Source organism: Bos taurus, chromosome 2 (genome assembly GCF_002263795.3).
Source record: "Bos taurus isolate L1 Dominette 01449 registration number 42190680 breed Hereford chromosome 2, ARS-UCD2.0, whole genome shotgun sequence".
Classification (NCBI taxonomy): domain Eukaryota; kingdom Metazoa; phylum Chordata; class Mammalia; order Artiodactyla; family Bovidae; genus Bos; species Bos taurus.
In genome coordinates, this window is record NC_037329.1 from 73,426,279 (window position 1) to 73,453,863 (window position 27,585).

The window sequence follows — 27,585 nt, forward strand, 5'->3', positions numbered from 1 at the left end:
TCAGACATGACTGAGCAACTGACCTGAACTGAGTGACGGTGGGTTCATGGTTGCCGTGGTAATGAGAGGAGAGAATGAGGAGTGGCTGTTAATGGGCATGGAGGTTCTTTTTTGGGGTGATGAGGTGTTCTAGAATTATATAGAGGTGATGTTTGTATAACTTTATGAATTTACCAAAAAGCAATGAACTTTGCACTTTAAAAGGATGAATTTTCTTCCACCATGGCAGCCATTGAAGAGCAGCAGCCATGCCTCTGTGCTACCCTATGGCTATGGGCCTCAACTAGGGTCACAAAGTGGACAGGAACGTGAGCAAGCTGAGCACAGCTGCTACCATGGGTGCTCCCCCAGGCGCATTAAATTCGTGTGGGACACGATCTGGGGGTGTGTGACCCCTTAGAAGCGGAGGGCCATGGAGCTGCTCAAGCCCTCCAAGGACAAGTAGGCTGTCAAGTCCACCAAGAAAAGGATGAGAACACATCCCTGCAGAGAGGGAAAGAGACGAGCTGAGCAATTTCATGGCCCCCATGCAGAAAGAGGCAGCCAAGGACTAAGCCCTACCTTTTCAGAAAAAAAAGGGGATGAATTTTATTGTATGCAGATTAGACCTTAACAAACAACCAAAGCTGATCTTGCCATATACTCCCCAGTTTGCTCACATGGTTTCCCTGTCTTTGTCAGGGACCCTGTGTGGAGATGCACCAGTGCCTGCCAGGCTCTGTGTATAGGGGGTACACATGATGTTTCATCTCATCTCCATTTCTAGAGGAAGAAACAAGCATGGAGCACAGAGGCCCACATGACCGGCCCCTTGCCAGGCCATGGCTCAGACCCTGCTCAGCTGACTAGCGCCAGCCCTGCCAGTACCCCCAGTGCCTCAGCCTTGAGGCCCCTTCTCCCCTGGCCTCTCCACTCTCCACCTGTTCCCAGTAGATCTCCAGTCAACTCCACCACTTTACCCCATCAGAATGCCATCACTTGTTGCCAGGCCGGTCCCAAAAGCCTGCTGGTCCACTGCTTCCAAACTATCATTGCTCTAATCTGCCAAGTATTCTTTGGCCCCAGTATCATCCTCAAGTCTGATTCTGGTCCCTTGCCTGCTCTAATGCACTCCATGGCTGCTGGTGTCCTGATGGATTGAGCAGACGCTCCTCGGGCTGCATGGGAGACTCTGACAACAGAGTCTTCCTCCTCGAGCAGCCTCCCTGCATATCTCTGAGCACTGCTTTCTGGGCTACTTGGAGCTCGGCCATAGTGGGTTGGAGTTCACCAAAGGCTCTACTGATGACTCTGGTGAGAAGCAGACCTCTACACTCAAAGGGGGCACATTCAGAGGCCTCCAGAGCTCTTCAAATCTGTGAACAGCAAAGAGCAGTGATTTTTCAGCTGGGGGCCCAGGGGTTCTGGGCAGTGTCTGAAAACAGTTTTGGTTATCACAACAGTGGGAAGGAAGTGCCTCTGGCATCTAGTGGGTGGAAGCCAGGGATGCTGCTAAGCTTCCTTACGAGGCACAGGACAGCCTTTGCAATCAAGAAAAAACAATCCTACATGTTAACAGTGCCAAGGCTGAGAAACTGCAAAAGCAGAGAATTCTACTCTTGAAATGTGGAAAAGAAGAAGTTAAGATACTGAGTGACTTCAGGTGGGTAATGAAAATTCCTGCATATCAGTGATGAAAGCATCCAGGAAGGCCGTCTTGAGGTGTGGGGCTGAGCAGAGGATGAACTGAGACCCCAGCCAGCTAAGTGGTTCAAGCTTGAAGGATCCTTGAGCAGGCTCACTTGCAGGCCCTGCCCCCAGCATCAGGGCTCTGTAAATGGCACTGTGTACACACGGCTCCTATGATGCTGAGATTGCACTGTACTCACTCCTGCTGGACTGCATCACCACCTCCATCTGACTGCCTTGTCGGCAGACTGGTGTCTTGCTCATCACTGAATGCCAGCCTTTTGCACTAGTGCCTGGCATGTAAAAGAGGCTCAACAGATACTTTAAATTGACGGAATACATGAAGTACCTCTGGGCTTCCCTGGTGTGCTCAGACATTAAAGAATCTGCCTGCAATGTGGGAGACCTGATTTCGATCCCTGGGTTGGAAAGATCCCCTGGAGAAGGGGATGGCTACTCACTCCAGTTTTCTTGCCTGGAGAATTCCATGGACAGAGGAGCCTGATGGGGCCTACAGACTGTGGGGTCACAGAGAGTCTGACACGACTGAGCAACTTTCACTTTCATTAAGTACATCATTCAAATTTTATCTCAGCAAAGTGTGGAGTGTTTTTGGAGAATAGATAAAGTAGGATGCTAGCCCCTCAGGTGTCAAAAACGTTTCCATAAACACAGAGAATAGAGTCTGATACTCTAGAGCCTGGCCCATTGGGACCCCAATTTCTTGCCTCTTTCTCTCTTCTCAGCCTCTCATTATACTGCAGTTGTAGCAAGCTCTTGCCTCTGTAGGAAGCTGGATGGGAAAGGGCTACAGAGGAGACCTAAGAGAAGAACTGAAGAATCTTATATCCTTAAAAAAGATGGGTGGCAGATCCCAGTTAGGCGATGTGGTCATTTAAGTGTCTAGATGGAGTCAGCTGTAGCCCAGGCCTCAGACACTGGGAAGAAGTCATTCATATGTATCGGGAGAGACTTGGAGAGATAAATGGGGGTGAGGCTTGACAGATAAAAATCAGGTTGCTTATTTGTTTACTTTTACTTTTAATGTTTTATTAACCTAATATATAAAAAGTATTTCAGGTGAAAATCAAAACAAAAATTACTAATGAAATATTTTATATCTTTTCTTCATATTGTATCTCAGACTTTTTTTTTTTAAGTTATTTATTTGGCTGTGTTGGATCTTAGTTGCAGCATGCAGAATCTTAGTTGTGGCATATGCAATCTAGTTCCCTGACCAAGGATGGAGCCCAGGCCCCCTGCATTGGGAGAGCAGAGTCTTAGCCACTAGACCACCAGGGAAATCCCCAGACTACTTATTTATATTGGACAACTTGGAGCTATCTTAGCTCCCATTTGTTGGGAAGCTGATGAGTAAAATCTGCATACATTTTGTTTTAAGATTATGGACATCTTTGAGATTTTGTGGTGGCTTTCTTCCTGGTTATATCCTGCCAGCTGGGCATCTAGTAATAACTAAGAATTAGCTAGAAGTCTTTAGCTACAAGAATGATAACAAATAGAATATGATTTCATTCATATATATAATATAAAAAACTAATAAGCAAACAAAAACTGTCAAATAAGTGAAAAAACCACACCAAACAAAAACAAACACATAGATAAAGAGAACAGAGTTGTGATTGGGAGTGAGGATGGATGGAAACTAAATTTTTGGTGGTGATCCCACTATAGGATATACAGAAGTAGAAATAATATTTTAAACATGAAGCATATAATGTGATAAATGAATGTAACTTCAGTTAAAAATCTTAAAAAAAGAATTTATTGGAAATATATAGAACAGCTCCCAGAAGCTATACTAAAGCTACTGATAGCTTAGTGGTGAATGGTGAACAGTGCTGCCGTATTTGTGGTCTCCGAAGAAGATTTAACTCTGGGACCAAAGACAGTCTCAGTCACTCAGTGCTTTGTGTAGATTTTATTTAAAGTGAAAGTGACAGAAAAAGCTTCTGACAGACATCAGAAGCGGGTAGGAGAGTACCCACCTCACTAGTTTAAGCGGGGCCTTATATACTTCTCATCTGGCTGCTGAGAATAGATAAAAGGAATACCTCAAGGTTCTAAGAGTTCCACCAGATCCTTTCCCAAGGCATCCATCATAAGATAACTTTGGCATAAGATCAGCCAGGGAGAACGGGTCCTGGGCGATGTCTCTGGGCAAGATATACTGTTGCTGTGTAATCAGGGGTACAAGGTCTTGAGAAACAGGTTCCGAGGCATGATTTGTTACAATTATAATCATTAACGTAGAGCCTAAGAAAAGCAAATCCGTGAGTAAAACATTGTGCAGTGTGATTATTAGTTCCCAACCGAAATGAAGGCCCGTTCTTAGGCAAGATGCATCGTTGCACAAAGCTTAAGGAAAGCATGAGAATGTTCATTTCCTCCTTAAAGGGCTGTAAACTTTAACTCTCTCGTTATGAACTGCTCTTATTTTTACTTATTTATCTATGTTAAACAAGTATAGTCGATTTACAATGTATTAAATTCTGATGCAGAGGTACAATTTAAATTAAAAAAATTCACCAGTTTTAAGCATACAATTTTGTTGAGGTTTGACTATCATCATGTAATCACCACCACTATCAAAATGTAGGACAATTCTGCCAATCCCAAAAGGTCTCCTGTATCTCCTTACTGTCAGCCCTCTTCCTGAACCCTGGCTTCTGGCAACCACTAATCTGCTTTGTCACCATGTATAGTCACCATATACATTCATAGAAATGTATAGTATGTAGCTTTTGTGTCTGACTTCTTTCACTTAGTATAATACTTTTGAGATTCATGTATGGTTTTTGCAGATCAGTAGTTTTTCCTTTCCTGTTGCTGAGTAGACTACTTTGTATGTATGTACCACAATGTATCCATTCACCAGTGATTGGATGTTTGGGTATTATGAAGAGAGCTGCTGTAAACATTCCCATACAGGTCTCTGTGTGGCCATGTGTTTTTTTTTGGCTGTGCTGCACACAGAATCTTAGTTCCCCAACCAGGGATTGAATCCAGGCTCCTGGCATTGGAAGCTTGGAGTCCTAACAACTAGACCACCAGGGAATTCCCATGTGTGGATATGTTTTTATTTCTCTTGGATAAAAATCTACAAATGAAATTGCTGAGTCATGTGATAGGTGTATATTTAACTTTATTAATTTATTTTCTTAAGTGGTCATACCATTTTCTTTTTTTTTAATTTCTTTTTTTTTACTTTACAATATTGTATTGGTTTTGCCATACATCAACATGAATCCACCATGGGTGTACATGTGTTCCCAATCCTGAACCCCCCTCCCACCTCCCTCCTCATACTATCCCTCTGGGTCATCCACAATGGAGTATTACTCAGCCATTAAAAAGAATACATTTGAATCAGTTCTAATGAGGTGGATGAAACTGGAGCCTATTATACAGAGTGAAGTAAGCCAGAAAGAAAAACACCATTTTGATTCTTACTGATCAATGAGTAGCATATGTTCTATATACTGCACAAATCTCAAGTACACAGCTAGATAAAAATGTAAGCATAGGGATAGGGTAAGAAAAAATGTAAGCGTATTCCTCAAAAAATTAAAAATAGAATCATTATATTTAGCAATTCCACTTCTGGGTACATATCCAAAAAAATTGAAAGTAGGATCTCCAAGGGATATTTGCACACCTAAGTTCATAGCAGCATATTCACAATAGCCAAGAGGTGGAAGAAACTCCAGTGTCCATGGGTGGGTGAATGGATAAAAAAAAGTACTGTATGTACCTCCAATGGAATATTCAGTTCAGTTCAGTTCAGTCGCTCAGTCATGTCCAACTCTGCGACCCTATGAATCGCAGCACGCCAGGCCTCCCTGTCCATCACAAACTCCTAGAGTTCACTCAGACTCATGTCCATTGAGTCAGTGATGCCATCCAGCCATCTCGTCCTCTGTCCTCCCCTTCTCCTCCTGCCCCCATTCCCTCCCAGCATCAGAGTCTTTTCCAATGAGTCAACTCTTCGCATGAGGTGGCCAAAGTACTGGAGTTTCAGCTTTAGCATCATTCCCTCCAAAGAAATCCCAGGTCTGATCTCCTTCAGAATGGACTGGTTGGATCTCCTCGCAGTCCAAGGGACTCTCAAGAGTCTTCTCCAGCACCACAGTTCAAAAGCATCAATTCTTCGGCACTCAGCCTTCTTCACAGTCCAACTCTCACATCCATACATGACCACTGGAAAAACCATAGCCTTGACTAGATGAACCTTTGTTGGCAAAGTGATGTCTCTGCTTTTGAATATGCTATCTAGTTTGGTCATAACTTTCCTTCCAAGGAGTAAGCGTCTTTTAATTTCATGGCTGCAGTCACCATCTGCAGTGATTTTGGAGCCCAAAAAAGTAAAGTCTGACACTGTTTCCACTGTTTCCCCATCTATTTCCCATGAAGTGATGGGACCAGATGCCATGATCTTCGTTTTCTGAATGTTGAGCTTTAAGCCAACTTTTTCACTCTCCACTTTCACTTTCATCAAGAGGCTTTTTAGTTCCTTTTCACTTTGTACCATAAGGGTGGTGTCATCTGCATATCTGAGGTTATTGGTATTTCTCCCAGCAATCTTGATTCCAGCTTGTGTTTCTTCCAGCCCAGCATTTCTCATGATGTACTCTGCATATAAGTTAAATAAGCATAATGACAATATACAGCCTTGACGTACTCCTTTTCCTATTTGGAACCAGGAACCAGTCTGTTGGAACTGGTTGTTGGAACAACAACCAGTCTGTTGTTCCATGTCCAGTTCTAACTCTTGCTTCCTGACCTGCATACAGATTTCTCAAGAGGCAGGTCAGGTGGTCTGGTATTCCCATCTCTTTCAGAATTTTCCACAGTTTATTGTGATCCACACAGTCAAAGGCTCTGGCATAGTCAAGAAAGCAGAAGTAGATGTTTTTCTGGAACTCTCTTGCTTTTTCCATGATCCATCAGATGTTGGCAATTTGATCTCTGGTTCCTCTGCCTTTTCTAAATCCAGCTTGAACATCAGGAAGTTCACGGTTCACGTATTGCTGAAGCCTGGCTTGGAGAATTTTGAGCATTACTTTACTAGCATGTGAGATGAGTGCAATTGTGTGGTAGTTTGAGCATTCTTTGGCATTGCCTTTCTTTGGGATTGGAATGAAAAGTGACCTTTTCCAGTCCTGTGGCCACTGCTGACTTTTCCAAATTTGCTGGCATATTGAGTGTAGCACTTTCACAGCATCATCTTTCAGGATTTCGAATAGCTCAACTGGAATTCCATCACCTCCACTAGCTTTGTTCGTAGTGATGCTTTCTAAGGCCCACTTGACTTCACATTCCAGGATGTCTGGCTCTAGGTGAGTGATCACACCATCGTGATTATCTGGGTCGTGAAGATCTTTTTTGTACAGTTCTTCTGTATATTCTTGCCACCTCTTCATAATATCTTCTGCTTCTGTTAGGTCCATACCATTTCTGTCCTTTATCGAGCCCATCTTTGTATGAAATGTTCCCTTGGTAGCTCTAATTTTCTTGAAGAGATCTCTAGTCTTTCCCATTCTGTTGTTTTCCTCTATTTCTTGGCATTGATCGCTGAGGAAGGCTTTCTTATCTCTTCTTGCTGTTCTTTGGAACTCTGCATTCAGATGCTTATATCTTTCCTTTTCTCCTTTTCTTTTCACTTCTCTTCTTTTCACAGCTATTTGTAAGGCCTTCCCAGACAGCCGTTTTTCTTTTTTGCATTTCTTTTCCATGGGGATGGTCTTGATCCCTGTCTCCTGTACAATGTCATGAACCTCCTTCCATAGTTCATCAGGCACTCTTTCTATCAAATTTAGGCCCTTAAATCTATTTCTCACCCCCACTGTATAGTCATAAGGGATTTGATTTAGGTCATACTTGAATGGTCTAGTGGTTTTCCCTACTTTCTTCAATTTAAGTCTGAATTTGGTAATAAGGAGTTCATGATCTGAGCCACAGTCAGCTCCTGGTCTTGCTTTTGCTGACTGTATAGAGCTTCTCCATCTTTGGCTGCAAAGAATATAATCAATCTGATTTCGGTGTTGACCATCTGGTGAGGTCCATATGTAGAGTCTTCTCTTGTGTTGTTGGAAGAGGGTGTTTGCTATGACCAGTGCAGTTTCTTGGCAAAACTCGATTAGTCTTTGCCCTGCTTCATTCCGTATTCCAAGGCCAAATTTGCCTGTTACTCCAGGTGTTTTATTCAGCATTAAAAAGGAATGGAATTCTGACACATCCTACAGAATGGATGGATATTGAGGTCATTATGTTGAGTGAAATGAGCCAATCAGGAAAAGACAAATACCGAATATGTAAGATTCCTCTTATATGAGGTCCCTAGAGTAGTCAAACAGATAGAGACAGAAAATAGAAGGGTGGATGCCAGGGCTGGGAAAAGGCGGCATGGGAAGTTAGTGTTTGATAAACACAGAGTTTCAGTTTTGCAAGACGAAAAAGTTCTGGAGATGGATTGCATAGCAATGTGAATGCCCTTAACGCTCCTGAACTGTATACTTTGTCGTTTAGTTGGTCAGTTGTGTCTGACTCTTTGCAACCTCATGGATTGCAGCACACCAGGTTTCCCTGTCCTTCACTATCTCCTGGAATTTCCTCAAACTCATGTCCATTGAATCAGTGATGTCATCCAACCGTCTCATCCTCTCTCATCTCCTTCTCCTCCTGCGGTCAGTCTTTCCCAGCATCAGGGTCTTTTCCAGTGAGTCGGCTGTTTGCATCAGGTGACTGAAGTTTTAGAGCTTTAGCTTCAGAATCAGTCCTTCCAATGAATATGTAGAGTTGATTTCCTTTAGGATTGACTGGTTTGATCTTCTTGCTGTCTAGTTCAGTTCAGTTCAGTTGCTCAGTCGTGTTTGACTCTTTGTGACCCCACGGACTGCAGCACTCCAGGCCTCCCTGTCCATCACCAATTCCTGGAGATTGCTCAAACTCATGTCCTTGAGTCGGTGATGCCATCCAACCATCTCATCTTCTGTCATCCCGTTCTCCTCCTGCCTTCAATCTTTCCCAGCATCAGGGTCTTTTTCAATGAGTCAGGTGACCAAAGTATTGGAGTTTCAGCTTCAGCATCAGTCCTTTCAACAAATATTCCGGACTGATTTCGTTTAGGATGGACTGGTTGGATCTCCTTGCAGTCCAGGGGACTCTCAAGAGTCTTCTCCAACACCACAGTTCAAAAACGTCAATTCTTCAGTGCTCAGCTTTCTTTATATCCGACTCTCACATCCATACATGACTACTGGAAAAAAACCAAAGCTTTGACTAGACAGACCTTTGTTGGCAAAGTAATGTCTCTGCTTTTTAACATGCTATTTTGGTTGCTCATGGCTTTTCTTCCAAGGAGCAAGTGTCTTTTAATTTCATGGCTGCAGTCACCATCTGCAGTCATTCTGGAGCCCAAGAAAATAAAGTCTGTCACTGTTTCCATTGTTTCCCCATCTATTTGCCATGAAGTGATAGGACTGGATGCCATGATCTTAGTTTTCTGAATGTTGAGCTTTAAGCCAACTTTTTCACTTTTCTCTTTCACCAAGAGGCTCTTTAGTTCTTCACTTTCTGCCATTAGGATGGTGTCCTCTGGGTATCTGAGGTTACTGATATTTCTCCCAGCCATCTTGATTCCAGCTTGTGCTTCATCCAGGTGGGCATTTTGCATAATATGCTCTGCATATAAGTTAAATAAGCAACAATATAAAGCCTTGATGTATTCCTTTCCTGATTTGGAACCAGTCTGTTGTTCCATGTCCAGTTCTAACTGTTGCTTCTTGACCTGCATACAGATTTCTAAGGAGGCAGGTAAGATGGTCTGGTATTCCCATCTCTTTTGGAATTTTCCACAATTTGTTGTGATCCACACAGTGAAAGTCTTTGGCATAATCAATAAAGCAGAAGTAGATGTTTTTCTGGAACTCTCTTGCTTTTTCGATGATGCACTGGATGTTGGCAATTTGATATCTGGTTCCTCTGCCTTTTCTAAATCCAGCTTGAACATCTAGAATTTCACAATTCACGTACTGTTGAAGCCTGGCTTGTAGAATTTTGAGCCTTCTCCAAGAGTCCTCCCCAGCACCACAATTCAAAAGCATCAGTTCTTCAGTGTTCAGCCTTCTTTATGGTCCAACTCTTATATCTGTACACGACTACTGGAAAAATCAACAGCTTTGACTATATGGACTCTTGTCAACAAAGAGTAATGGTTAAAATGACTGATTTTATGCTATGCATTTTTCGCCACAATTGAAAAAAAAATAAGTAAAATGTGTATATATATATATATACACACACACACATACATACAGCTGTGTGACCACCTCCAGATTAAGGTATCAGAAATTTGACCCCTTGACCCCAGATGCTCTGGTCCATCCTCAGTCAGTACTCTGCCTACTCCTCAAGTAACCACTGTCCTGACTTGACAGTGGGTGTATTTTGCCTCTTTGTGAACTTAAGTAGAATAATTTCTGTAACATTTTGATGCAGTTAGGAGTGTTTGAATGCTTTATACATTCAAACCTAAGATACTCCAGACTCATTATTCAGTCTCCAGGGTATCTGGTCTCCTGTTAATGAGAAATGGTGTTTAAAGACCCAGTGTGGGCAGGAGGAGTGCTGGCTGCTCCTGCTTATCACTGCTGTTGGACCTTTTGAGTAGACACTGCTAGGACATATTTTAAAAAACATTTACGTATTTATTATTGGCATATAGTTGATTCACAGTGTTGTGTTAGTTCTGGTGTACAGCAGAGTGACTCAGTTATACATATGTGTGTTCTTTTTCATATTCTTTTCCCTTATGGTTTATTACAGAATATTGAATATACTCCCCATGTTGTACAGTAGGAAGGACCTTGTTTATCCAAGACATGCTTTTAAAATGGAAAAATAATGCATAAGTTTATTTTTATATTTCCAATTCAGTTTATAGATTATCAGGTTTTAAGTCTTTGAAATTTCTGCTTGTATCTCTTCTCTCTTACTCTAAACTTTTTTGTGCCGGATGATATAATCATAGTTTCTTATATCCCTTGTCCTACTGTCTGTGTCTCTATCCATTTCTCTCTCTGTAACAGTTTCACAATATTGATTCCAATGATGTTATTAATATTAAGTCTGCTGAATATGGTTTAATATATTTTTTATGTTTTTTTCCTTGCCCTTAGGATTTTTTAAATAAAATCTTTTAAAATAAATGTCAACATCTGGTAAAGCATCTGTCTGCAACGTGGGAGACCCAGGTTCGATCCCCGGGTTGGGAAGATACCCTGAAGAAGGAAATGGCAACCCACTCCAGTATTCTTGCCTAGAAAATTCCATGGATGGAGGAGCCTGGTGGGCTACAGTCCATGGGGTCGCTAAGAGTCGGACACCACTGAGCGACTTCACTTCACTTCACACACTGAAAAGTGAAAGTGTTAGTCGCTCAGTCGTGTCTGACTTTTTGCCACCCCATGTGTTGTAGCCCGCCAGATTCCTCTGTCCATGGAATTCTCCAGGCAAGAACAGTGGGATGGGTAGTCATTCCCTTCTCCAGAGGAACTTCCTGATCAGGGGATCGAACCCGAGTGTCCTGCATTGCAGGCAGATACTTTACCATCTGAGCCACCAGGGAAGCCCATATACACACTACTATATATAAAATAAATAATATCAATAGATATCAATGTCAACAAGGTCCTACTGAATAGCATAGGGAATTCTACTCAATATTCTGTAATAACCTATGTGGGAAAAGAATAAAGAATAGATACATCTGTATGTATAATTGAATCACATTACTGTATACCTGGAGAAGGCAATGGCAACCCACTCCAGCACTCTTGCCTGGAAAATCCCATGGATGGAGGAGCCTGGTGGGCTGCAGTCCATGGGGTCGCTAGGAGTTGGACATGACTGAGCAACTTCACTTTCACTTTTCACTTTCATGCATTGGAGAAGGAAAGGCAATCCACTCCAGTGTTATTGCCTGGAGAATCCCAAGGATGGGGGAGCTTGGTGGGCTGCCGTCTATGGGGTTGCACAGAGTCAGCCACGACTGAAGCAACTTAGCAGCAGCATCTGTATACCTGATACTAACATAACGTTGTAAATCAACTATACTCCAATATAAAATAAAAATTAAAAAAACAATTTTTACCATTTAGAATTTTTTGATGTGGCAATTAGAAATTTTAAATTATATATGTGGCTCACATAATATTTCTATTGAACAGTGGCTTAGCACATTGTAAGCACTGTACAGGGTGTTAGTGATCACTGGTTTATTATGGCATATACTATACAGATAATGTTTACCTTACAAAATCACATAAGGATAAAATGAAATATGTAAAGCTCTTAGCACAGTGTTAGGCACGTAATAAGGGCTCAGTAAATGATACCTATCGCAGGTAAGTAGAGCAGTCATCATTTCTTGGATGACAGAACTGGAAGGCTGTGTAGGGTTGCCTATGCTGAAAGTTTTGAAAATCTAGCTGTGAAGATGGGGCACAACTAATTCTCTGCACAACCAAGAACCACCGAACCACACACCATCCAAGATGTGTGGTATTATATTTAATATATTTTATATAAATGCACAGAAAAATAAAAAATATCAAATTTTAGGGATTGAAAGATAAAGGTGGAGGACTTGGTAAGAAGCCAGAACTGGAGAAGTCTGTTAAGGCCACCTTGACCTCCTCCTTTGGCTTCTTGCTTCTCCTTGGTTTTCTCCCCTTCTGTGACTTCTTTTTTCTCTTCTTGGTCTTTATCCTTCTCATCTTCTGTTTTGATTCTCCCCTTTTTTGAAGTTGGAAGAGTTCTTGCAACCGCCTTCTCCCTCCTCATCAGAGTCAGAGAACTGTTCCTTACAGGCAATTTGTTTGTTTGAGGAACACAATGAGATTCGCTTATCAGGGTCTTCTTACCCTCATCACCACTCTCTTCTGGAGTGGCATCCTCAGGAATGGCCTGCCTTTGTACCCAGTACAAGCCTGCAAGAAAGGAAGACAGTATTCAAATTTCCATGTTCTTGTCTGACCCACACAATGTATTTTCAACATAGACGTATCACCTCTATATGAGATGTCTAGCTAAAGCAAGCACCACCAACAAGACCAAGGCAATATCTCCTCTTTGGAGGTTTAAGTTTTGCCCAGAATTTTCTATACAGGGAATATTCCATATCGAAAGTCATTGTTCCCACAACAAAGTCTGTGACCGCTACATGCATGTGGATCAGATGAACAGACACGTTAGTATTTGCTTTGCTCTTCAATTTATATAATACATATGTAACAATTGCTGCAAAACACATCATTCCAATGGGACAAATGGTGCCTCTCTAGCTTTTTGGATAAGTTTAGATCCCTGATCTTCATCATATGGAAAAAGAGAAACGTCTCTGTCGCTTGACACAGTGATTGAAGAATCTTCAGCAGCTACAGGACGTTTCAGGCTCCTACTGGCTTCTATCTGACTTTTTGATGATAGCCATCCCAGGGGTAGAAACTGGCATCTCACTGTAGTTTTTTTTTTTTTTTTTTTCTCTCACTGTAGTTTTGATTTGCATTTCCCTGATGACTAATGATGCTGAGCATCTTTCCATAACTTTTTGACCAATTGTGTCTCTTCTTGGAAAAATGTCTATTCAAGTCTTTTGTCTATTCAAGTCTATTTGTCTTTTAATTGTTGAATTATAAGAGTTTCTTTATAAATTCTGGACTTCCCAGGGGGCTCAGTGGGTAAAGAATCTGCCTGCAATCCAGAGACACAGGAGACACGGGAGACGCAGTTTTGATCCCTGGGTTGGGAAGATCCCCTGGAAAAGGAAATGACAACCCACTCCAGTATTCTTGCCTGGAGAATTCCATGGACCGAGGAGCCTGTCGGGCTACAGTTCATGGGGTTGCAAAGAGTCAGACGTGACAAACGACTAAACACATATATTTTAGATACAAGTCTCTTATCCGATACATGATTTGTTAATAATTATCTTCCATTCTGTTGTCTGTCTTTTCACTTCCCTGGTGCTGTGTTTTAAAAAATTTTTTAGTTGGAGTATAGTTGCTTTACAGTGTGGTGTTAGTTTCTGCTGTAGGCAAAATGAACCAGCTATATGTATACATATATATATCTTGTTTTTTTAGGATTTCCTTCCCATTTAGGTCATCACAGAGTGGTGTTCCCTGTGCTATAAGTAGTTTCTCATTAGTTATCTATTTTATATGTAGTATCAATAATGTATATGTGTCAGTCCCAATCTCCCAACTCCTCCCATCCCACGCCTTTTCTCTTTGGTATCCATAGGTTTGTTCTCTATGTCTGTGTCTATTTCTGCTTTGTAAATAAGATTCTCTATACCAGTTTTTTCGGATTCTACATACGTGCATTGGTATACAATATTTGTCGTTTGGTTGATGTCCAGTACATTTATTTTTCTTTGCTTGCTTGTGCTTCCATGTTTCTTTTTGAAAATATAAGCAGATGCAAACAAATGAATCTTCCACTTAGTCTTCTGCAAAATATAGCATACTATTTATCTCTTATGTACTTTGATCTTTCCTCCCTCCCTGCATAGTTAAACCCTTAAGATGACCCCATATCAGTTTAGAGATAGTTCTTATTCCTTTTTCCAGCTGCAGAGTACTTCAATGTCTCATAGTTGATCCAACTGATTTCCTGATGATGGATATTTGGATTTTTCAGTCTTTTGCTATTACAGTAGTACTATGATTATAGCTTTGTGCAATGATCTTTTTTTCTTCTTCATTTTTGTTGACATTTCTTTGAGATAGAAGTGGAGTATCTGGTACACAAGGGAAATGCATATGTAATTTTGCCAAATTCCCCTCTGGAAGGATTGTTCCACAACTAGTCATGGAAGAGACGTTTTGTTCCTCCATACTTATCATCAGTGTGTTTTGTTAAGTTTATAGATTTTCATTTATTTGGTATGTGATAAATGGTATCTCCCTGTGGGTTTAACATTAAAAGAAAAACTTTTAATACATTGTTTAAAGGTCACTTTCCATTTACAGTTACTACAAAATGTTGACTATTTTCTCCACATTGTACAATACATCCTTGAGCCTGTCTTTCACCCAGCCTATCTTGCAGCACTATTTATAATAGCCAGGACATGGAAGCAACCTAAATGTCCATCAACAGAAGAATGCATGAATAAGATGTGGTCCATATATATGATGGAATATCACTCAGCCATAAAAGAAACAAAATAGTGCCATTTGCAGAGACACAGATGGACCTTGAGATTGTCATACAGAGTGACATAAGTCAGAAAGAGAAAAACAAGTATTGTATAATATTGCTTATATGCAGAATCTAGAAAAATGGTAGACAAGAACTTATTTGAAAAGCAGAAATAGAGACAGACGTAGAGAACAAACTGAGAGGATGGGATGATTAGGAGACTGAGACTGACTTATATTCACTACTATGTATAAACTAGATAACTAATGAGAACCTATTGTATAGCACTGGGAACTCTACTCAGCGCTCTGGGGTGACCTCATTGGGAAGTAAATCTAAAAAAGATGGGGTATACGTGTAGGTATAACTGATTCACTTTGATGTATAGCAGAAACTAACACAGTGTTGTAAAGCAACTATATTCCAATAAAAATTAATAAAAATTATACAATTTTATTCAATGTTAAAGGTTACTTTTCATTTACAGTTACTACAAAATATTGGCTCTGTGTTGTACAATACATGCTTGAGCCTATCTTATACCCGATAGTTTGTACCTCCTTCTCCCCTACCCCTAAATTGTCTCTCCTCTCTCCCAATTGGTAACCACTAGTTGCACTCATCTCACACGCTAGTAAAGTAATGCTCAAAATTCTCCAAGCCAGGCTTTAGTAATACGTGAACTGTGAACTTCCAGATGTTCAAGCTGGTTTTAGAAAAGGCAGAGGAACCAGAGATCAAATTGCCAACATCTGCTGGATCATCGGAAAATCAAGAGAGTTCCAGAAAAACATCTATTTCTGCTTTATTGACTATGCCAAAGCCTTTGACTGTGTGGATCACAATAAACTGTGGAAAGTTCTGAAAGAGATGGAATACAAGACCACCTGACCTGCCTCTTGAGAAACCTATATGCAGGTCAGGAAGCAACAGTTAGAACTGGACATGGAACAACAGACTGGTTCCAAATAGGAGAAGGAGTACATCAAGGCTGTATATTGTCACCCTGCTTATTTAACTTATATGCAGAGTACATCATGAGAAATGCTGGGCTGGAAGAAGCACAAGCTGGAATCAAGATTGCTGGGAGAAATATCAATAACCTCAGGTATGCAGATGACACCACCCTTATGGCAGAAAGTGAAGAGGAACTAAAAAGCCTCTTGATGAAAGTGAAAGTGGAGAGTGAAAAAGTTGGCTTAAAGCTCATCATTCAGAAAACTAAGATCATGGCACCCAGTCCCATCACTTCATGGGAAATAGATGGGGAAACAGTGGAAACAGTGTCAGACTTTACTTTTTTGGGCTCCAAAATCATTGCAGATGGTGATTGTAGCCATGAAATTAAAAGATGCTTATTCCTTGGAGGAAAGTTATGACCAACCTAGATAGCATATTGAAAAGCAGAGACATTACTTTGCCAACAAAGGTCCGTCTAGTCAAGGCTCTGGTTTTTCCAGTGGTCATGTATGGATGTGAGAGTTGGACTGTGAAGAAAGCTGAGTGCTGAAGAATTGATGCTTTTGAACTGTGGTGTTGGAGAAGACTCTTGAGAGTCCCTTGGACTGCAAGGAGATGCAACCAGTCCATTCTAAAAGAGATCAGTCCTGGGTGTTCTTTGGAAGGACTGATGCTCAATACTTTGGCCACCTCATGCGAAGAGTTGACTCCTTGGAAAAGACTCTGATACTGGGAGGGATTGGGGGCAGGAGGAGAAGGGGACGACAGAGGATGAGATGGCTGGATGGCATCACTGACTCGATGGACATGAGTTTGGGTGAACTCCAGGAGTTGGTGATGGACAAGGAGGCCTGGCGTGTTGCAATTCATGGGTTCGCAAAGAGTCGGAAACGACTGAGTGACTGAACTGAACTCAACTGAGTTTGTTCTTTCTATCTCTGAATCTGCTTCTTTTTTGTTATATTCACTAGTTTGTTGTATTTTTTGGATCCCATATATAAGTGATATCATATAATATTTATCTTTGTGTCTCTGACTTATTTCACTTAGCATAATACCCTCCAAGTCCATCCATGTTGCTGCAAATTGCAAAATTTCATTCTTCTTATGGCGGAGTAGTGTTCTATTGTATATGTGTACCACATCCTCTTTATCCATTCATCTGTTGATGGGCCCTTAGGTTCAATAAGTCTACAAATAATAAATGTTGGCAAGGATGTGGAGAAAAGGGAACCTTTGTACACTATTGGTGGGAATGTAAATTGGTGCAGCTGCTATAGAAAACAGTATGGAGTTTCCTCAAAACACTAAAACTAGAATTCCCATATGACCCAACAATTTCACTTCTGGGAATATACCTGGACAAATTCTAATTCAAAAGGACACATGCACCCCTATGTTCATAGAGGCATTATTTACAATTGCCCAGACATGGAAAGAATCTCCTTGTGGTTTTAATTTGTATTTCCTTTATTGTGAGCCTGGTTGAGCATCTTTTCATATATTTAAGAGCCATTTTACACCTTAGAAAAATTAATTTCTAGGAGTGAGCTTGAATACTCTTCCCTGGCCTCCTGTCCCTATCACAGAGGCTTGTCAAGTCTACATAAAAAATTATCTCAAATCACTTCCTTTCCTCCACCTTGCCTGACACTACTTAAATCACCCTGTCATGATCTCTTTTCTAATCTTTCTTCATACCGCAGCTCTGTTAGAAATCCTGAATTGCATTTCCATTGCATTTAACATAAAATAATTGCTGAGGCTCTAAGGCCCCATGCAGGCCAGCCCTACCACTCTGTCCCCAGCTTCAGCTTGGCCACTGTCCCCCCTTGTTTACTGAGCTTCCCCCCAGCAGCCTACGTTTTGTGCACCTTGGTGCCTTTCTACTTGCTCTGCTTTTGGGAAAGCTCACAGCCCAGCTTCCTCCTGTTCATCCTCTGGTCTCAGGGTAAATGGTCCTTCCTCACAGAGAACTTCAGCCTCTTTCATTGTGAATGAGGCTCACTCATAGCCACCAGCATTTTCCCCTCAGAGTGGCCATCACAGCTGTTGTGATTTGCCTGCAAAAGGGACCACATTTGTTCTGTTCACATAGTAGATGCTCAATTAAGTGCTCATCGACTTAGTGATTGCTTACAGTGTGGGGGCTACACAAGACAGTGTAGGGAGGGCTGTTGCAAAACACGAGGGAGGAAGAGAAAGTGACCTGTGTTTGGGGGTCAGAGAGCCCTCCGTACTCCCAGATTTAGAGGTCATGATTCAGAAGCAGCTGGCCACTCTGATCAGTGGGAAGTTGACTACAGAAGAGAGCTCATGAAAAAGCAGTTTTTCTGCTTGTGGGCCTTTGCTCAACTGTCTTTGTCTTTTTTCCTGCTTTCTGAACACAGTAGTTAGCATCAGGCAGAGAAAACTCACCACTGAGGCCAGAGCTCCAGTTGCTATGGGAACCTCTCTTTGCCGCTGTTAGGTAAGAGGATGTTCGAACAAGGTTTGGCTTCCCAGTGCTTCAGCCTCTGGTCATGGTTAGATTTCCCATCAGAAGATAGCTGATTGCTGTTCTATTGCTTTTCCTTTGTTGCTAACTGCTTTCGTGATGACGGGTAAGTGAAAAAAGTGGATCACAGAGGTGAGAACAGAAAGAGGCTGCCCTTGCGTAGTGCCTCCACTGGGTCTGCCTTCCATTTAACCCCAGCCCCATGCAGGTTAGTTGGGGATGGCCCAGGCCCTCTGTCGTGGAAAAGACAGGAGAGAACAGGTCTGCGGGCTGCTACAGTGCACACACTCTGTCTCTGGGTGGCCTATGCTGCTGCAGACATGTGGGCCCAGAGCTTCCAGGTCTCCTGATTCTTGAGAGCAGCAGCCAAAATTTAAATATTGGCGATTACAAGGGGAGGGTGGGGTGGTGGAGGGAAAGATTGGGAGTTTGGGATTAGCAGATGCAAACTCTTATATATAGAATGAATAAACAATAAGGTCTTAACTGTACAACACAGGAAACCGTACTCAATATCCTTTGAAAAAAATATGAAAAAGAATATGTGTGTGTGTATATATATACACATATATATATAAATGTATAAAGAAATAAAAACTACAATGAAATATCACCTCTCATTAGCCAGAATGACTATCATCAAAAAATTCACAAACAATAAATGCTGGAAAGAATGTGGAGAGAAGGGAACCTTCCTACACTGTTGGTGGGAATGTAAATTGGTGTAGCTCCTACTGAAACTCTAGTACTTTGGCCACCTCATGCGAAGAGTTGACTCACTGGAAAAGACTGTGATGCTGGGAGGAATTGGGGGCAGGAGGAGAAGGGGACGACAGAAGATGAGATGACTGGATGGCATCACCGACTCACCGATGGACGTGAGTCTGAGTGAACTCCGGGAGTTGGTGATGGACAGGGAGGCCTGGCGTGCTGCACTTCATGGGGTCGCAAAGAGTCGGACACGACTGAGTGACAGAACTGAACTGAACTAAACTATGGAGAACAGTATGGAGGTTCCTTAAAAAACTAAAAATAGAACTACCACAAGATCCTGCAGTCCCACTGCTATGCATATATCTGGAGAAAAACATTATCTGAGAGAATATATGCACCCCAGTATTCATTGAAGCACTGTTTACAATAGCCAAGACATGGAAGCAACCTAAATATCCATCGACAGAGGAATGGATAAAGAAAATGTGGTACATATATACAATGGAATATTACTCAGCCATTAAAAAGAATTAAATAATGCCATTTGTGGCAACATGGATGGACCTAGAGAATGTCACACTGAGTGAAGTAAGTCAGAGAAGGAAAAATATATGACATCTCTGATATGCAGGATTTAAAAAGAAATGATACAAGTGAAATTATTTACAAAACAGAAAGAGACTCACAGACTTAAAGAAAAATCTTACTGTTGCAGGGTAGGAGGGAGAATGGGGGAAAGGATGTTAGGGAGTTTGGAATGGACATGTATACACTGCTGTATTTAAAATGGATAACCAACAAGGTCCTAGTGTATGAATATGGAACTCTGCTCAATATTATGTAGCAGCCTGGTTGGTAGGGGAGTCTGGGGGAGAATGGATATATGTATATGCATGGTTGAGTTCCTTCTCTGTTCACCTGAAACTATCACAATATTAACAGCTATGACACAATACAAAATAAAGTCTAAAAAATTAAAAAAATATATAATGTATATAGTATACACATATTGATCCTTCCCTGACCAGGGATTGAACCCACATTTCCTGCTGGGCAGGCAGATTCTTACTGTTGAGCCACCAGGGTTGGGAAGACTCCCTGGAGAAAGAAATGGCAACACACTCCAATATTCTTGCCTGGGAAATCTGATGGACAGAATAGGCTGGTAGGCTGCAGTCCGTGGGGTCTCAAAAGAGTTGGACATGATTTAGAGAGTAAACAACAGCAACAAATCAACTATATTTTAATTAAAAAAGAGAGAGAGAGAACTTACAAAAAATTGGCAGCTAATTCAAAGAAATCAAGCTAACCCTGCGGGGGTAACACACAGCACTGTGTGGGCCAGCAGTGGAGAGCCACAGGCCAGCAGGACCTGCCCTTCCTGTCTCCCTGTTAGTTACAGAGATGATGCCAGTCCCTACTTCCCCATGTTCTGGATCTGCAGGAGCAGTTCCTCAGCTGTTTCAGCCTTTATGAAGGGGGCACTGTGGCCCCTGAGGAACAGGTGGGCTTCTTACTTGAAAAGATGACTGAATGTGGTTTTATATCCTGGGAGTGTGGAGGCCACAAGGCCAGGTCTGGGAGGCAGAGGAGCTGAATGATGACTTGTCTCTGCATAAATAACAATAAAGGCTCAGTTTCAAGGTGCTAGTTGCAGAGAGGACCCTGAGAGGTAGAAACTTCTTAGAGTTTTAGAGAGGACTTTAAGGGGAGAACGGTTTGGGGGTTACATGACACTCCACTCAGCGTGATGTAATTGATTTCCAGATTCAGCATCTCTCTCCTGCATCCTCTCTGCTGGACTCTGTCTTTGGCCAGGTCTCTTCTCTATTTTCTTTCCCCACTTCCCCAGCCTCCTTGAGGTCCCTGCTGGTGGGGGGCCACTCAGCAAGACAAACTCCTGGCCACCAGTGGAGCAGTAATCATCCTGGATTCCCTCTCAGAGGAGTAGAGGTGGGAGGAGGTGACGGGACACGTCTACTGGTCTCCATCTACCTTCTCACAACTACCCTGGGGTTGTATTTGTCTCCCTGAGCAAGTCTGTTTTGTCTCGAGGGCTCACAGTGTGGGCACCAGCACAGGTCTGCTCGAGGTGGTTTATTAGTCAGGGCGCTTGCTTGGAAGCATCAGGACTAGACACCTGCTAACCTGAGCAGAAAAGGTTATTCCTTGGAAGGCCACCGAGTAACACGCAGAATTGACTGACAAGTCAAGCTTGGGCTCAGGAAAGAACTAGGCTTGAAAAATTAACACGAACAAAGGAATGTGGGTGCCAAAATTGTAGCCAAGATGACCATGTGCCAACAGCCTGGGTGGCAAGCAGCTTTGGACGCTGCGTAGCCAAGAGAGGGCAGACATCTTATATTCATATTTTCTCCTTTGTACAGAGTTTTCAGCCAAAACTGTGAATTGCAAATTGGGGTCATTTGGAAATTGGTATATTGAGTGACTTTAAAAAGTACAATACTTTTCATCTAATTTTTTCTCCTGGGATTATAGCCTAAGGAAATAATTCTAAATGTGGAAAATCTTTAATTACTAAGATGTTCATTGCATTGTCAAATTGATTGTGGTATATCCATGGAATGGAAAATTATAAAGTTTATGAGGATTAATAATGAGGTGGAAAATCATTTATGATATAAGGCTTCATGAAGAAACAGCATAGACCATTACATACACTCTGATCCACTCTTAATATTGCAGGTATTTCCCAGATGCCATCAGCCCACAGGGTCAGTTGGAGACTGACCTGCAGTGCCTTCCTCCTATCTCCCAACTCATCCCCCACCAGCCTCATGGAAGGCTCCACCTCTGGTCCTGGAAAGATGCTGGCCTCAGAAATGGCCATCTTTTCTATTCATCTAGGAGGGCTGTGGTTTGAAGATTGACCTGCCAGCCCATGTTTGCTTACCTCTGACAATCTCTCCTACAATAGAAGATTTCTCCTTCCCTGTTTTCATTCCACTTCCTGGTCATCTGAGTTGGGGTAGCAACCAGTGAGCAGGATGCACTTAGGGTGGAGACCATCTGTCACAGGCTGGGTGGCCTGTCTAGGTCCTTCTCTGGGGCCCCCTCTCGATCCAGAGAGAGCAGCCCTCCCAAGAGCCTTGGTGTCTGGACAACACCCAGCTTCTCTCACCACCCTTGAGGTCATCTACTATTTCTCCACCCTTTCAATCTGCTTTCTAGGCAACCAGCAGTAGAAACTTCCCAAGGTTACCCAAATTCTTTTTGGGGGGAAGGGGAAGAAGGTGGGCCATTCTTACATATCTGAAAGAGTGAAACTTAGAGAAAGAAGACTGGCAAATGTGTTAACAACGCTGGTACTTAGATAATAAGGTTAGAGGTGCTCTTTCCTTTTGTTTTTCTGCACTTTTTCTATAATGTGCATTTATTGCTTTTATAATTGAAGAGAAGAGGTTAGTTAATTAGCTCAAGGTTGCATCAGCTGCAGATAGGTGGTTGGGTGTCAGGAACGAGGGTCGTTTCCCTGAGTTCCCAGCACAGGGATAGGGGCTTCTCAGCAATGATTTTTTTTTTTAATTTTGAGATTTAAAAAAATTGAGATATAATTGACATATAACATTGTATTACTTTTGAGCATACAACATAATGATCTAATAAGTGTATATATTCCAAAATGATTATTATAATAAGTTCAGTTAATACCTATCACCACACATAGTTACATTTGTTTTTTTCTTGTGATGAGAACTTTTAAGATCAACTCTCTTGGCAACTTTCAAATATACAATAGAGTATTGTTAACTGTCATCACCAGGCTTTACATTACATCCCTAGGATTTATCTTACAACTGGAAGTTTGTAGTTTTTGACCACCTGGGATTTTTTTATGATATAATCTGCTACATCTCCATAAAAATAGTCTTGATCCCCATTGATTTAGGGCACTGATTCCCCAGCTTTCCTGACATATATCTGACTCACTTTTGAGCAGTGATTCTTACTGATCTCTTTGCTCTGTCCCCGTTGGGAGACAGCTGTGGGGGAGGTCCCTGTTGCTCTGGAATAAGTCTGTGTTCTGCCCACTCAAGATGTGAGGGAGAGTTTTAAGCTTTGTATTCTTTGCTATCTAGTTGAAGGTGACTATTTTATTGTATGAACTGTGGATAGGACTGGCTATATAATTTACAGGGCCCAGAGCAAAATGAAAATGGGTTTCCAGGATGCAAAATGACTAAGACTTTCAAGATGATGGTGTTAGAATATTAAACCAAGTATGGAGGCTGGAGGCGAAGGGACTTCCCTGGTGGTCCAGTGATTAAGTCTTTGCGTTCCAATGCAGGGGTTGTGGGTTCGATCCCTCATTAGGGAGCTAGGATCCCATACGCCTTGTGGCCAAAAAACCAAAACATAAAACAGAAGCAATATTGTAACAAATTCAATAAAGACTTTTAAGATGGTCTACATAAAAAAAAAAAAAAATCTTAAAGTAATCCAGCATGGGCCCTTCTACACTCAGGTCACACCCTCAGGAAGCTGGCCCTGCCTGTGGACACTTACACAAGACATATGTCAGCCATGTCCAGGGAGGGCTGCAAAAGGACACTTAGAAGGTGGGGACAGAGGGAGGCCTGGGCCTGAGAGGGGACAACAGAATCAAGAGATCCCCACTCCTGGCAGAGTCTCTGTGGTGAGTCTAATACCCAAAGTCTGTCCCATTTGAGTTGCTGAGGATTCAGGAGGTTCATGGTGTTTTCTTTTTTTAAATGTTTTGGTACTTAAAAAGTTTATTTTATTGATTTATAATATTGTGTTATTTTCTGCTGTATGGAAAGGTGATTCAGTTAAATATAAATTTCCATTTTCTTATTCTTTTCCATTAAGGTTTATCACAAGATATTGAATATAGTTCCCTGTGTTATCCAGTAGGACCTTGTTTTTATCCATTCTCTGTATAATAGTTTACATCTGCTAACCCCAAACTCTTAATCCATCTCTTCTCTGCCTTGGCAACCAGACATCTGTTTTCTATGTCTGTGAGTCTCTTTCTGTTTGGCAGGTATGTTCATTTATGTTATATTTTAGATTCCACGTATAAGTGGTGATATCATATGGTGTTTGTCTTTCTCACTGAGTATAATAATCTTTAAGTCTATCTATGTTGCTGCAGATGGCATTATTTCACTCTTTCTTATGGTAGAGTAGTATTCCATTATACCCCCCTCCCCACTTCTTTATAGGAGATTCAGTTTTATTCTTTGCAACTCATGTAAATAGAATACATGACTTCTCTGGGTCTTATTTGCTCGTTCATACAACAAGAGCCAAGGGACTAGCGACCGCAGAGCCTCAGCCAGCTCTAGCGCTGCTCGTGCTTCGGAGTTTAGCACTTGTGTTGCCCACGGGCCAGCGGCTGTGTGGTCCCTGAGGGCCCAGAAACTTATTCCAAGATGCCCTCAAGTGAATTGAATGTGGACCAAACACGAAGCGGTGAAGAAGCTCCAGAAGAGCTTTCTCAGGGCCACATAACTGACAGAAGGAAGATACTGGTGGAGACAACCCTTAACATGATTACAAATAGAATATTTGGTATGTAATTGACATTTTATATTACAACCTTCACAGAGATTTTCTGTGAATTTCCAGCCAGAAATAATATGGGTCCGGATCAAAAGGAAGCTGCTTCCTTGTGTCGAAGACTCGGTAAAAGGGCAGGAGGAGATGCTCAGTTTTGTGTTTGCACTGGTTCCTCAGGTGAAAAGCCTGAAAATTAATTCTAAGGTCCTGCCATGTAGTTAGTTTGTATATGCTGATGCTCAGAACGCGGTTCTGTGTGATGGTGAAGGTTCAACTGCTCGTAACTCATTCTTCTGTTGAGTTCATGGGATCCTGCGCTAATGAGCTCTTCCAGGTATTGTGGAGATATATTCAGAGCCCAGGACGAGATGCCGGCACACAGACAGCTAAGGGTTATGGGTATGAGACACACTGTACCTACAAATCAAATTTATTTGGTGCTTTGATGACATTTTATGTGAAGATAAAAGAAAAAACAACAAGCAGTGGCACGGAGGTGCATGAGACAAGTGATTTACGTGAGTAAATTTTGGAATTTTCAGGGAGCTTTTGGTTGGCTACATGAATAAGTTTATTTAACAATATTTGGAGTTTGTATAAAAGAATTTGTGTTTAAAACACTTTAAAATTTTTCCTTTTTTTGAAAACTAAGATTTTTTGTTTTTGTTGCACACATGGGCCAATAAAGGACCCTTTACAAGGGATGACCTTCTTATCATCTGTGTGGGTCACTCATTCCCCCCACCCCTCTCCTGTAACTCGTGTCCATTTGGGTTCAATAACCTAGTGCTCATATCTCTTTTCCTCAGGTATGATGTAATTCCCCTTTCACTTGTCAGTCTTGTGCTTTCCTAGGGATATACTGAGAAAGGAGCCTCATATTTGACTCTTGACCCTTATTTTCCTTTCCATCTGGTAGAAAAAGATGGGCCAAAAAAAGTGTTAGGAACAAATTCAGCCAAGTCTCTTGGTTCTGACCTCATTGCAGAAGTAAAAGATCACTAAACATAGTTTAAAATTTATGACTTGCTGGTGGAGGGGAGATAGATGTTCATCTACAATTTTTTTTTTTTGGCTGCATCATGCAGCTCGCAGGACCTTAGTTCCCTGACCAGGGGTTGAACCTGGGCCCTGGCAGTGAAAGTGCTGAGTCCTAGCCACTGGACCACCAGGGAATTCCCCCCAAAGCATTTTTGATTGAAAGCATATGTGAGGCATTGGGAGACAGACTCTCACCTTTGGAAGGGAATTTTAAAAGGCTACACTCTAACCCAGTTCCCTTTAGGTCAGTCAGACCCCAGTATCTCCACTTTACCAGCAAGAAAGTGGAGACTGGCATAGGCGAGGTGATGAGCACACAGTGGCGCAGGGAGAAAGTGGGTCTCCTTTGTCAAAGGGTATGGGCTGTGGCAGATGGACAGCCAGGATGGCGGCAACAAGATGGCCATCTCTCCCATCAAGGGGGAAGTCTGCTTCCTTTTCCCTTGCATCTGGGGTGGCCCCGTGCCTTTGATCCATGGAATGTGGTAGGTGGGACACAGTGGGACTCCTTGGCCGAGACCTTCAGAGGCCTTGCATCTTTTGTGTGGGTCGTCTTAAGATCCAGTTGTTGTGTCAAGAAGCTGAGCTGAGGGAACCCACAAGAACACAAGAAGTGACAAATTGTTTTAAGTCAGCAAACTGAGATAGTTTGCAGTCACAGAAAAGAGTGAAATAACGCCATTTGCAGCAACACGGATGGACCAACAGATGATCATAGTTAAGTAAGTCAGACAGACAAAGACAAACACCGTATCTATCACTTTCATGTGAAATCTAAAATGTGACACAAATGAAATCATCTATCAAACAGAAACATACTCACAGACACAGAGAACAGGCTTATGGTTGCCAAGGGGAAGGAAGGGTGGGGGACGGATGGAGTGGGAGTTTGGTGTTAGCAGATGCAAACTATTACACACAGGATGGGTAACCAACAAGGTCCTGCTGTAGAGCACAGGGAACTGTATTCAACATCCTGTGATAAACCATAATGGAAAAAGATTTAAAAAGAATATATATGTGTGTGTGTGTGTGTGGTGGTGGTGGGGGCTTTGCTGGTAGCTCAGCAGCAGAGAATCTGCCAGCAATGCAGGAGATGCTGGAGACTTGGGTTCAACCCCTGGATTGGGAGGATCCCCTGGAGGAGGGCATGGCAACCCACTCCAGTATTCTTGCCTGGAGAATCCCATGGGCAGATGAGTCTGGCAGGCTACAGTCCATGGAGTTGCAAAGAGTTGGACATGACTGAAGCAACTGAGCATGCCTATGTATACATATGTGTGTGTGTGTGTGTGTGTGTGTGTGTGTATATATATATATATATATATATATATATATATGTATATAACTGAGTCCCTTTGCTATACAGCAGAAATTAACACATTGTAAATCAACTATACTTCCATAAAATTAATTTTTTTAAAATGGGGCAATTTGTTCTGCAGCCATTGATAAATGAAAGTCACGACTGACTATCATTTGGAAACATTTATACTTTCTTGGATAAATTCTTTAAGTAGTCTTGCTTGAAGCTTCTACAAAGTAATGGAATCTCTTCTCCTAATAGTAGTCACAGTAATAATAATAATGATAAACATTATTATCATGACACAAAAAGTTGTGACTCAACATGTATGGAGTGTGAAGTAGGATGGAAAACTTAAAAAACAATGACAACACATTTTTGTAAACCACAAATCCCACATAGATGTTATTCATTTCCATATCTGTGAGACAAGTCAAGGGACTGGTCCACACTTTCCCGCAGAAGTGGGTACCGAGTCAATATTCATCTGTCACCCTAATGACCCAGGGGGTTCTTACTCCAGGGATTCACAGGACTTGTGGGAAGAGCAGGGTAGGTGGCAGGCAGGGTTTCTGAGGTGGTGTGATTCTCCTGTCTTTTTTCACCCCTTAGTTGCTGGAGAGTC

At 41.9% G+C, this 27,585-nt stretch overlaps 1 non-coding gene and 1 pseudogene across 1 annotated transcript; one reads left to right on the top strand and one right to left on the bottom strand.

Annotated features, from left to right (window-relative positions):
- Positions 1 to 248: 248 nt before the first annotated feature.
- On the top strand, positions 249 to 15,354 carry LOC132343144 (large ribosomal subunit protein eL36-like; annotated as a pseudogene).
- A 10,362-nt stretch (positions 15,355 to 25,716) lies between these two features.
- Positions 25,717 to 25,788, bottom strand: TRNAE-UUC (transfer RNA glutamic acid (anticodon UUC)). The gene has a single exon. It is a non-coding gene; the product is annotated as a tRNA-Glu (tRNA).
- Positions 25,789 to 27,585: the final 1,797 nt, after the last annotated feature.